This window comes from Cherax quadricarinatus, chromosome 3 (genome assembly GCF_038502225.1).
Source record: "Cherax quadricarinatus isolate ZL_2023a chromosome 3, ASM3850222v1, whole genome shotgun sequence".
In the NCBI taxonomy this organism is placed as follows: Eukaryota; Metazoa; Arthropoda; class Malacostraca; order Decapoda; family Parastacidae; genus Cherax; species Cherax quadricarinatus.
Window position 1 is genome coordinate 78,791,820 of NC_091294.1, and position 9,356 is coordinate 78,801,175.

At 39.4% G+C, this 9,356-nt stretch overlaps 1 protein-coding gene across 1 annotated transcript in view; it reads left to right on the plus strand.

The window, feature by feature from the left end:
* LOC128704698 (zinc finger protein 341) overlaps positions 1-9,356 on the plus strand; it is a gene marked incomplete at its 5' end in the record, with an annotated part of 71,744 nt that overhangs the window by 46,405 nt on the left and 15,983 nt on the right. The gene's annotated exons all lie outside the window — the stretch shown is intronic.

A 9,356-nucleotide genomic window follows, 5' to 3' on the forward strand; every position in this document is an offset into this window, starting at 1 on the left:
CCAGCTTCCTCTTTCAGAGACTCAGTGTTGCGATCCAGAGAGGAAATGCCTGCAGCATTCTGGGCACGCGGCCCACCGCAGGGGAGCTGGACGAAGTATTCGAGATGTAGCTCTGAGTTACCTATGTTGTTTTACTTTGTATCATATTTTTGTGAATGTTTTGTCAATGTATTTTGTCTTTAAATAAAATATATATACATAATATAGGGGGTGGTAGGAGAAAATTCTCAAACAGCTTCAGGGAGAATCTTGAGTTTTCCCAGAAGCAAGTTTATTCTTTTCTCTGAGGATGAGGGTCCCCATAACAGTTCTAGAGGTGGTACCTCCCTATATTTTATATATATATATATATATATATATATATATATATATATATATATATATATACAGTAAAAAAACTTTTAATAAAGAATTCCCCCCAAAATGCTGATGGATGTGTCTATAAGATTCCTTGTAAAATTTGCGATAAAGTTTATTACGGTCAAACTGGTAAAAATCTCGAACTAAGATTAAAACAACATAAATATAGCATTAGAACTGGACAAGATTCCAATGCTCTATTTATTCATGTAAGAGATTTTAACCATCCAATTGATTTTCAAAAAGTTGAGAAAGTAGTATCAAGCAAGTCCATGGTCAACAGGAATATAATTGAATCTTGTTTCATAAAAAGCAGTTTTGACAATAATATGAATATTTCCTTTGGTTTATATAAATTAGATCCATTTATAATTAATAGAATTTGGGAAGAATTTAATAATACACTGGACAAATAATAATTTTTAAATTTTCTTGGGTAGAATAGTTTGTGGGTGAGTTGTGCAAAGGACCTATCCAAGTTGGGTCGGCGCGAGTCAGGTGTTTAACCGTTGTGTGATCTGATAGTGAGGTGCTGGCCAGACCCCTTATATAGCTTCCTTGGATGCTTTACTTTCATAGTTCCTTGATAATGTGAGTAGTCACGAAAGCACTTGGAATTAATCTATTCTTTCAGAGTGGTTGTTTTGCATATATATATATGTATATATATATTATATATATATATATATATATGTATATATATTATATATATATATATATATATATATATATATATATATATTATATATATATATATATATATGTATATATATTATATATATATATCTTCTAGGTAATAGGTTGGTAAACAGCAACCACCCAGGGAGGTACTACCGTCCTGCCAAGTGAGTGTACAACGAAAGCCTGTAATTGTTTTACATGATGGTAGGATTGCTGGTGTCTTTTGTCTGTCTCATAAATATGCAAGATTTCAGGTATGTCTTGCTACTTCTACTTACACTTAGGTCACACTACACATACGTGTACAAGCATATATATACACACCCCTCTGGGTATTCTTCTATTTTCTTTCTGGTTCTTGTTCTTGTTTATTTCCTCTTATCTCCATGGGGAAGTGGAACAGAATTCTTCCTCCGTAAGCCATGCGTGTTGTAAGAGGCGACTAAAATGCCGGGAGCAAGGGGCTAGTAACCTCTTCTCCTGTATATATTACTAAATGTAAAAGGAGAAACTTTTGTTTTTCCTTTTGGGCCACCCCACCTCGGTGGGATACGGCCGGTGTGTTGAAAGAAAGAAAGAGATATATATATATATATATATATATATATATATATATACAGTGGACCCCCGCATAACGATCACCTCCGAATGCGACCAATTATGTAAGTGTATTTATGTAAGTGCGTTTGTACGTGTATGTTTGGGGGTCTGAAATGGACTAATCTACTTCACAATATTCCTTTTGGGAACAAATTCGGTCAGTACTGGCACCTGAACATACTTCTGGAGTGAAAAAATATCGTTAAACGGGGGTCCACTGTATATATATACAGTGGAACCTCAAATATCGAAATTCCTTCAGTCCAGAAGGCTGTTCGAGTGCCTTTACCGAATGAATTTATTCCCATCAGGAATAATGTAAATTAGATTAGTCCATTTCAGACCCTCAAAAATACACTTATAAAAACACTTACAAAAATACACTTACGTAATTGGTTGTGTTGGGAGCAGTTCGATTTTTGAGGTTCCACTATATGTATATATATATATATATATGTATATATATATATATATATATATATATATATATATATATATATATATATATATATATATATATATATATATATATATATACAGTGGACCCCCCGCATAACGATGGCATCACATAGCGATTTTTCCGCATACAGCTTACTTTTATCGCAAAATTTTTGCCGCGCATACCGATTAAAAACCCGCTCACCGATTTTCGTCCGAGACGCGTCCAATGTGCCCTCACATGTGCCGCCCGTCCCATTGTTTACCAGCCAGCCTCCGCGGTAACATCCAAGCATACACTCGGAATATTTCGTATTATTACAGTGTTTTCGGTGCTGTTTCTGGAAAATAAGTGACCATGGGCCCCAAGAAAGCTTCTAGTGCCAACCCTGTGGTAAAAAGGGTGAGAATTAGTATGGAAATTAAGAAAGATTTTGAAGGGTTTGGGGCTAACCCTGAGAAGCCTATGCCAGTTGTGGAATCCATTGTGCCTACTTCAAAGATTAAGGAAATGTGTGCACAGTGGGTTGAACTGCAAACCTTTATAGATGAAAATCACCCTGACACAGCTGTTGCAAGCCGTGCTGGTGACTATTTCAATGACAATGTTGTGGCCCATTTTAGACAAATCGTAAAGGAACGGGAGGTACAGAGCTCTATGGACAGATTTGTTGTGCGACAGAGGTCCAGTGACTCTCAAGCTGGTCCTAGTGGCATTAAAAGAAGAAGGGAAGTAACCCCGGAAAAGGACTTGCTACCTCAAGTCGTAATGGAAGGGGATTCCCCTTCTAAACAGTAAGAAGATAATGCTCTCCCCTCCTCCCATCCCATCAATCATCACCAGATCTTCAATAAAAGTAAGTGTCATGTAATTGTGCATGCCTTTTTCAGTTTGTGTGTATTAAAATTAACATTTCATGTGGTAAAAAAAAAAATTTTTTCATACTTTTGGGCGTCTTGCACGGATTAATTTTATTTCCATTATTTCTTATGGGGAAAATTCATTCGCATAACGATTATTTCGCATAACAATTATCCCTCTTGCACGGATTAAAATCGTTAACCGGGGGTCCACAAAGTGGGAGTTGTCACAGCTGCTCTTTGCCGATGACACTGTGCTCTTGGGAGATTCTGAAGAGAAGTTGCAGAGATTGGTGGATGAATTTGGTAGGGTGTGCAAAAGAAGAAAATTAAAGGTGAATACAGGAAAGAGTAAGGTTATGAGGATAACAAAAAGATTAGGTGATGAAAGATTGAATATCAGATTGGAGGGAGAGAGTATGGAGGAGGTGAACGTATTCAGGTATTTGGGAGTGGACGTGTCAGCGGATGGGTCTATGAAAGATGAGGTGAATCATAGAATTGATGAGGGAAAAAGAGTGAGTGGTGCACTTAGGAGTCTGTGGAGACAAAGAACTTTGTCCTTGGAGGCAAAGAGGGGAATGTATGAGAGTATAGTTTTACCAACGCTCTTATATGGGTGTGAAGCGTGGGTGATGAATGTTGCAGCGAGGAGAAGGCTGGAGGCAGTGGAGATGTCATGTCTGAGGGCAATGTGTGGTGTGAATATAATGCAGAGAATTCGTAGTTTGGAAGTTAGGAGGAGGTGCGGGATTACCAAAACTGTTGTCCAGAGGGCTGAGGAAGGGTTGTTGAGGTGGTTCGGACATGTAGAGAGAATGGAGCGAAACAGAATGACTTCAAGAGTGTATCAGTCTGTAGTGGAAGGAAGGCGGGGTAGGGGTCGGCCTAGGAAGGGTTGGAGGGAGGGGGTAAAGGAGGTTTTGTGTGCGAGGGGCTTGGACTTCCAGCAGGCATGCGTGAGCGTGTTTGATAGGAGTGAATGGAGACAAATGGTTTTTAATACTTGACGTGCTGTTGGAGTGTGAGCAAAGTAACATTTATGAAGGGATTCAGGGAAACCGGCAGGCCGGACTTGAGTCCTGGAGATGGGAAGTACAGTGCCTGCACTCTGAAGGAGGGGTGTTAATGTTGCAGTTTAAAAACTGTAGTGTAAAGCACCCTTCTGGCAAGACAGTGATGGAGTGAATGATGGTGAAAGTTTTTCTTTTTCGGGCCACCCTGCCTTGGTGGGAATCGGCCGGTGTGATAATAAAAAAAAATAAAAAAAAATATATATATATATATATATATATATATATATATAATATATATATATATATATAATATATATATATAATATATAATATATATATATTTTTTTTTTTTTTTTTTTTTTTTTTTCAATCTTATGTTTTATTTTTGCAATGCTATTTGTCTGTATGCATATATATATATATACAAAAGCAGTGATAATGTGTGAGTGTGGTGAAAGTGTTGAATGATGATGAAAGTATTTTCTTTTTGGGGATTTTCTTTCTTTTTTGGGTCACCCTGCCTCGGTGGGAGACGGCCGACTTGTTGGAAAAAAAAAAAAAAACATATATATATATATATATATATATATATATATTTTTTTTTTTTTTCCCAACAAGTCGGCCGTCTCCCACCGAGGCAGGGTGACCCAAAAAAGAAAGAAAATCCCCAAAAAGAAAATACTTTCATCATTCAACACTTTCACCACACTCACACATTATCACTGCTTTTGCAGAGGTGCCCAGAATACAACAGTCTAGAAGCATATACATATAAAGATACACAACATATCCCTCCAAACTGCCAATATCCCAAACCCCTCCTTTAAAGTGCAGGCATTGTACTTCCCATTTCCAGGACTCAAGTCCGACTATATGAAAATAACTGGTTTCCCTGAATCCCTTCACTAAATATTACCCTGCTCACACTCCAACAGATCGTCAGGTTCCAAGTATCATTCGTCTCCATTCACTCCTATCTAACACACTCATGCACGCTTGCTGGAAGTCCAAGCCCCTCACCCACAAAACCTCCTTTACCCCCTCTTTCCAACCCTTTCGAGGACGACCCCTACCCCTCTTTCCTTCCCCTATAGATTTATATGCTTTCCATGTCATTCTACTTTGATCCATTCTCTCTAAATGTCCAAACCACCTCAACAACCCCTCTTCTGCCCTCTGACTAATGCTTTTATTAACTCCACACCTTCTCCTAATTTCCACACTCTGAATTTTCTGCATAATATTTACACCACACATTGCCCTTAGACAGGACATCTCCACTGCCTCCAACCGTCTCCTCGCTGCTGCATTTACCACCCAAGCTTCACATCCATATAAGAGTGTTGGTACTACTATACTTTCATACATTCCCTTCTTTGCCTCCATAGATAACGTTTTTTGACTCCACATATACCTCAACGCACCACTCACCTTTTTTCCCTCATCAATTCTATGATTAACCTCATCCTTCATAAATCCATCTGCCGACACGTCAACTCCCAAGTATCTGAAAACATTCACTTCTTCCATACTCCTCCTCCCCAATTTGATATCCAATTTTTCTTTATCTAAATCATTTGATACCCTCATCACCTTACTCTTTTCTATGTTCACTTTCAACTTTCTACCTTTACACACATTCTCAAACTCATCCACTAACCTTTGCAATTTTTCTTTAGAATCTCCCATAAGCACAGTATCATCAGCAAAAAGTAACTGTGTCAATTCCCATTTTGAATTTGATTCCCAATAATTTAATCCTACCCCTCTCCCGAACACCCTAGCATTTACTTCTTTTACAACCCCATCTATAAATATATTAAACAACCATGGTGACATTACACATCCCTGTCTAAGACCTACTTTTACCGGGAAGTATTCTCCCTCTCTTCTACACACCCTAACCTGAACCTCACTATCCTCATAAAAGCTCTTTACAGCATTTAGTAACTTACCACCTATTCCATATACTTGCAACATCTGCCACATTGCTCCTCTATCCACTCTATCATATGCCTTTTCTAAATCCATAAATGCAATAAAAACTTCCCTACCTTTATCTAAATACTGTTCACATATATGCTTCAATGTAAACACTTGATCTACAAATCCCCTACCCACTCTGAAGCCTCCTTGATCATCCGCAATTCTACATTCTGTCTTACCTCTAATTCTTTCAATTATAACCCTACCGTATACTTTTCCTGGTATACTCAGTAAACTTATTCCTCTATAATTTTTACAATCTCTTTTGTCCCCTTTCCCTTTATATAAAGGGACTATACATGCTCTCTGCCAATCCCTAGGTACCTTCCCCTCTTTCATACATTTATTAAACAAAAGTACCAACCACTCCAACACTGTATCCCCCCCTGCTTTTAACATTTCTGTCATGATCCCAACACTGTATCCCCCCCTGCTTTTAACATTTCTGTCATGATCCCATCAGTTCCAGCTGCTTTACCCCCTTTCATTCTACGTAATGCCTCACGTACCTCCACCACACTTACATTCTGCTCTTCTTCACTCCTAAAAGATGGTATACCTCCCTTGCCAGTGCATGAAATTACCGCCTCCCTTTCTTCCTCAACATTTAAAAGTTCCTCAAAATATTCTCGCCATCTACCTAATACCTCCCTCTCCTCATCTACTAACTCCCCTACTCTGTTTTTAACTGACAAATCCATACTTTCCCTAGGCTTTCTTAACTTGTTTAACTCACTCCAAAATTTTTTCTTATTTTCATTAAAATTTCTTGACAGTGCCTCTCCCACTCTTTCATCTGCTCTCCTTTTGCACTCTCTCACCACTCTTTTCACCTTTCTTTTACTCTCCATATACTCTGCTCTTCTTATAACACTTCTGCTTTGTAAAAACCTCTCGTAAGCTACCTTTTTCTCTTTTATCACACCCTTTACTTCATCATTCCACCAATCACTCCTCTTTCCTCCTGCCCCCACCCTCCTATAACCACAAACTTCTGCCCCACATTCTAATACTGCATTTTTAAAACTATTCCAACCCTCTTCAACCCCCCCACTACTCATCTTTGCACTAGCCCACCTTTCTGCCAATAGTCGCTTATATCTCACCCGAACTTCCTCCTCCCTTAGTTTATACACTTTCACCTCCATCTTACTTGTTGTTGCCACCTTCCTCTTTTCCCATCTACCTCTTACTCTAACTGTAGCTACAACTAAATAATGATCTGATATATCAGTTGCCCCTCTATAAACATGTACATCCTGGAGCCTACCCATCAACCTTTTATCCACCAATACATAATCTAACAAACTACTTTCATTACGTGCTACATCATACCTTGTATATTTATTTATCCTCTTTTTCATAAAATATGTATTACTTATTACCAAATTTCTTTCTACACATAGCTCAATTAAAGGCTCCCCATTTACATTTACCCCTGGCACCCCAAATTTACCTACTACTCCCTCCATAACATTTTTACCCACTTTAGCATTGAAGTCCCCAACCACCATTACTCTCACACTTGATTCAAAACTCCCCATGCATTCACTCAACATTTCCCAGAATCTCTCTCTCTCCTCTACACTCCTCTATATATATATATATATATTTTTTTTTTTTTTTTTTTTATTATCACACCGGCCGAGTCCCACCAAGGCAGGGTGGCCCGAAAAAGAAAAACTTTCACCATCATTCACTCCATCACTGTCTTGCCAGAAGGGTGCTTTACACTACAGTTTTTAAACTGCAACATTAACACCCCTCCTTCAGAGTGCAGGCACTGTACTTCCCATCTCCAGGACTCAAGTCCGGCCTGCCGGTTTCCCTGAATCCCTTCATAAATGTTACTTTGCTCACACTCCAACAGCACGTCAAGTATTAAAAACCATTTGTCTCCATTCACTCCTATCAAACACGCTCACGCATGCCTGCTGGAAGTCCAAGCCCCTCGCACACAAAACCTCCTTTACCCCCTCCCTCCAACCCTTCCTAGGCCGACCCCTACCCCGCCTTCCTTCCACTACAGACTGATACACTCTTGAAGTCATTCTGTTTCGCTCCATTCTCTCTACATGTCCGAACCACCTCAACAACCCTTCCTCAGCCCTCTGGACAACAGTTTTGGTAATCCCGCACCTCCTCCTAACTTCCAAACTACGAATTCTCTGCATTATATTCACACCACACATTGCCCTCAGACATGACATCTCCACTGCCTCCAGCCTTCTCCTCGCTGCAACATTCATCACCCACGCTTCACACCCATATAAGAGCGTTGGTAAAACTATACTCTCATACATTCCCCTCTTTGCCTCCAAGGACAAAGTTCTTTGTCTCCACAGACTCCTAAGTGCACCACTCACTCTTTTTCCCTCATCAATTCTATGATTCACCTCATCTTTCATAGACCCATCCGCTGACACGTCCACTCCCAAATATCTGAATACGTTCACCTCCTCCATACTCTCTCCCTCCAATCTGATATTCAATCTTTCATCACCTAATCTTTTTGTTATCCTCATAACCTTACTCTTTCCTGTATTCACCTTTAATTTTCTTCTTTTGCACACCCTACCAAATTCATCCACCAATCTCTGCAACTTCTCTTCAGAATCTCCCAAGAGCACAGTGTCATCAGCAAAGAGCAGCTGTGACAACTCCCACTTTGTGTGTGATTCTTTATCTTTTAACTCCACGCCTCTTGCCAAGACCCTCGCATTTACTTCTCTTACAACCCCATCTATAAATATATTAAACAACCACGGTGACATCACACATCCTTGTCTAAGGCCTACTTTTACTGGGAAAAAATTTCCCTCTTTCCTACATACTCTAACTTGAGCCTCACTATCCTCGTAAAAACTCTTCACTGCTTTCAGTAACCTACCTCCTACACCATACACTTGCAACATCTGCCACATTGCCCCCCTATCCACCCTGTCATACGCCTTTTCCAAATCCATAAATGCCACAAAGACCTCTTTAGCCTTATCTAAATACTGTTCACTTATATGTTTCACTGTAAACACCTGGTCCACACACCCCCTACCTTTCCTAAAGCCTCCTTGTTCATCTGCTATCCTATTCTCCGTCTTACTCTTAATTCTTTCAATTATAACTCTACCATACACTTTACCAGGTACACTCAACAGACTTATCCCCCTATAATTTTTGCACTCTCTTTTATCCCCTTTGCCTTTATACAAAGGAACTATGCATGCTCTCTGCCAATCCCTAGGTACCTTACCCTCTTCCATACATTTATTAAATAATTGCACCAACCACTCCAAAACTATATCCCCACCTGCTTTTAACATTTCTATCTTTATCCCATCAATCCCGGCTGCCTTACCCCCTTTCATTTTACCTACTGCCTCACGAACTTCCCCCACACTCACAACTGGCTCTTCC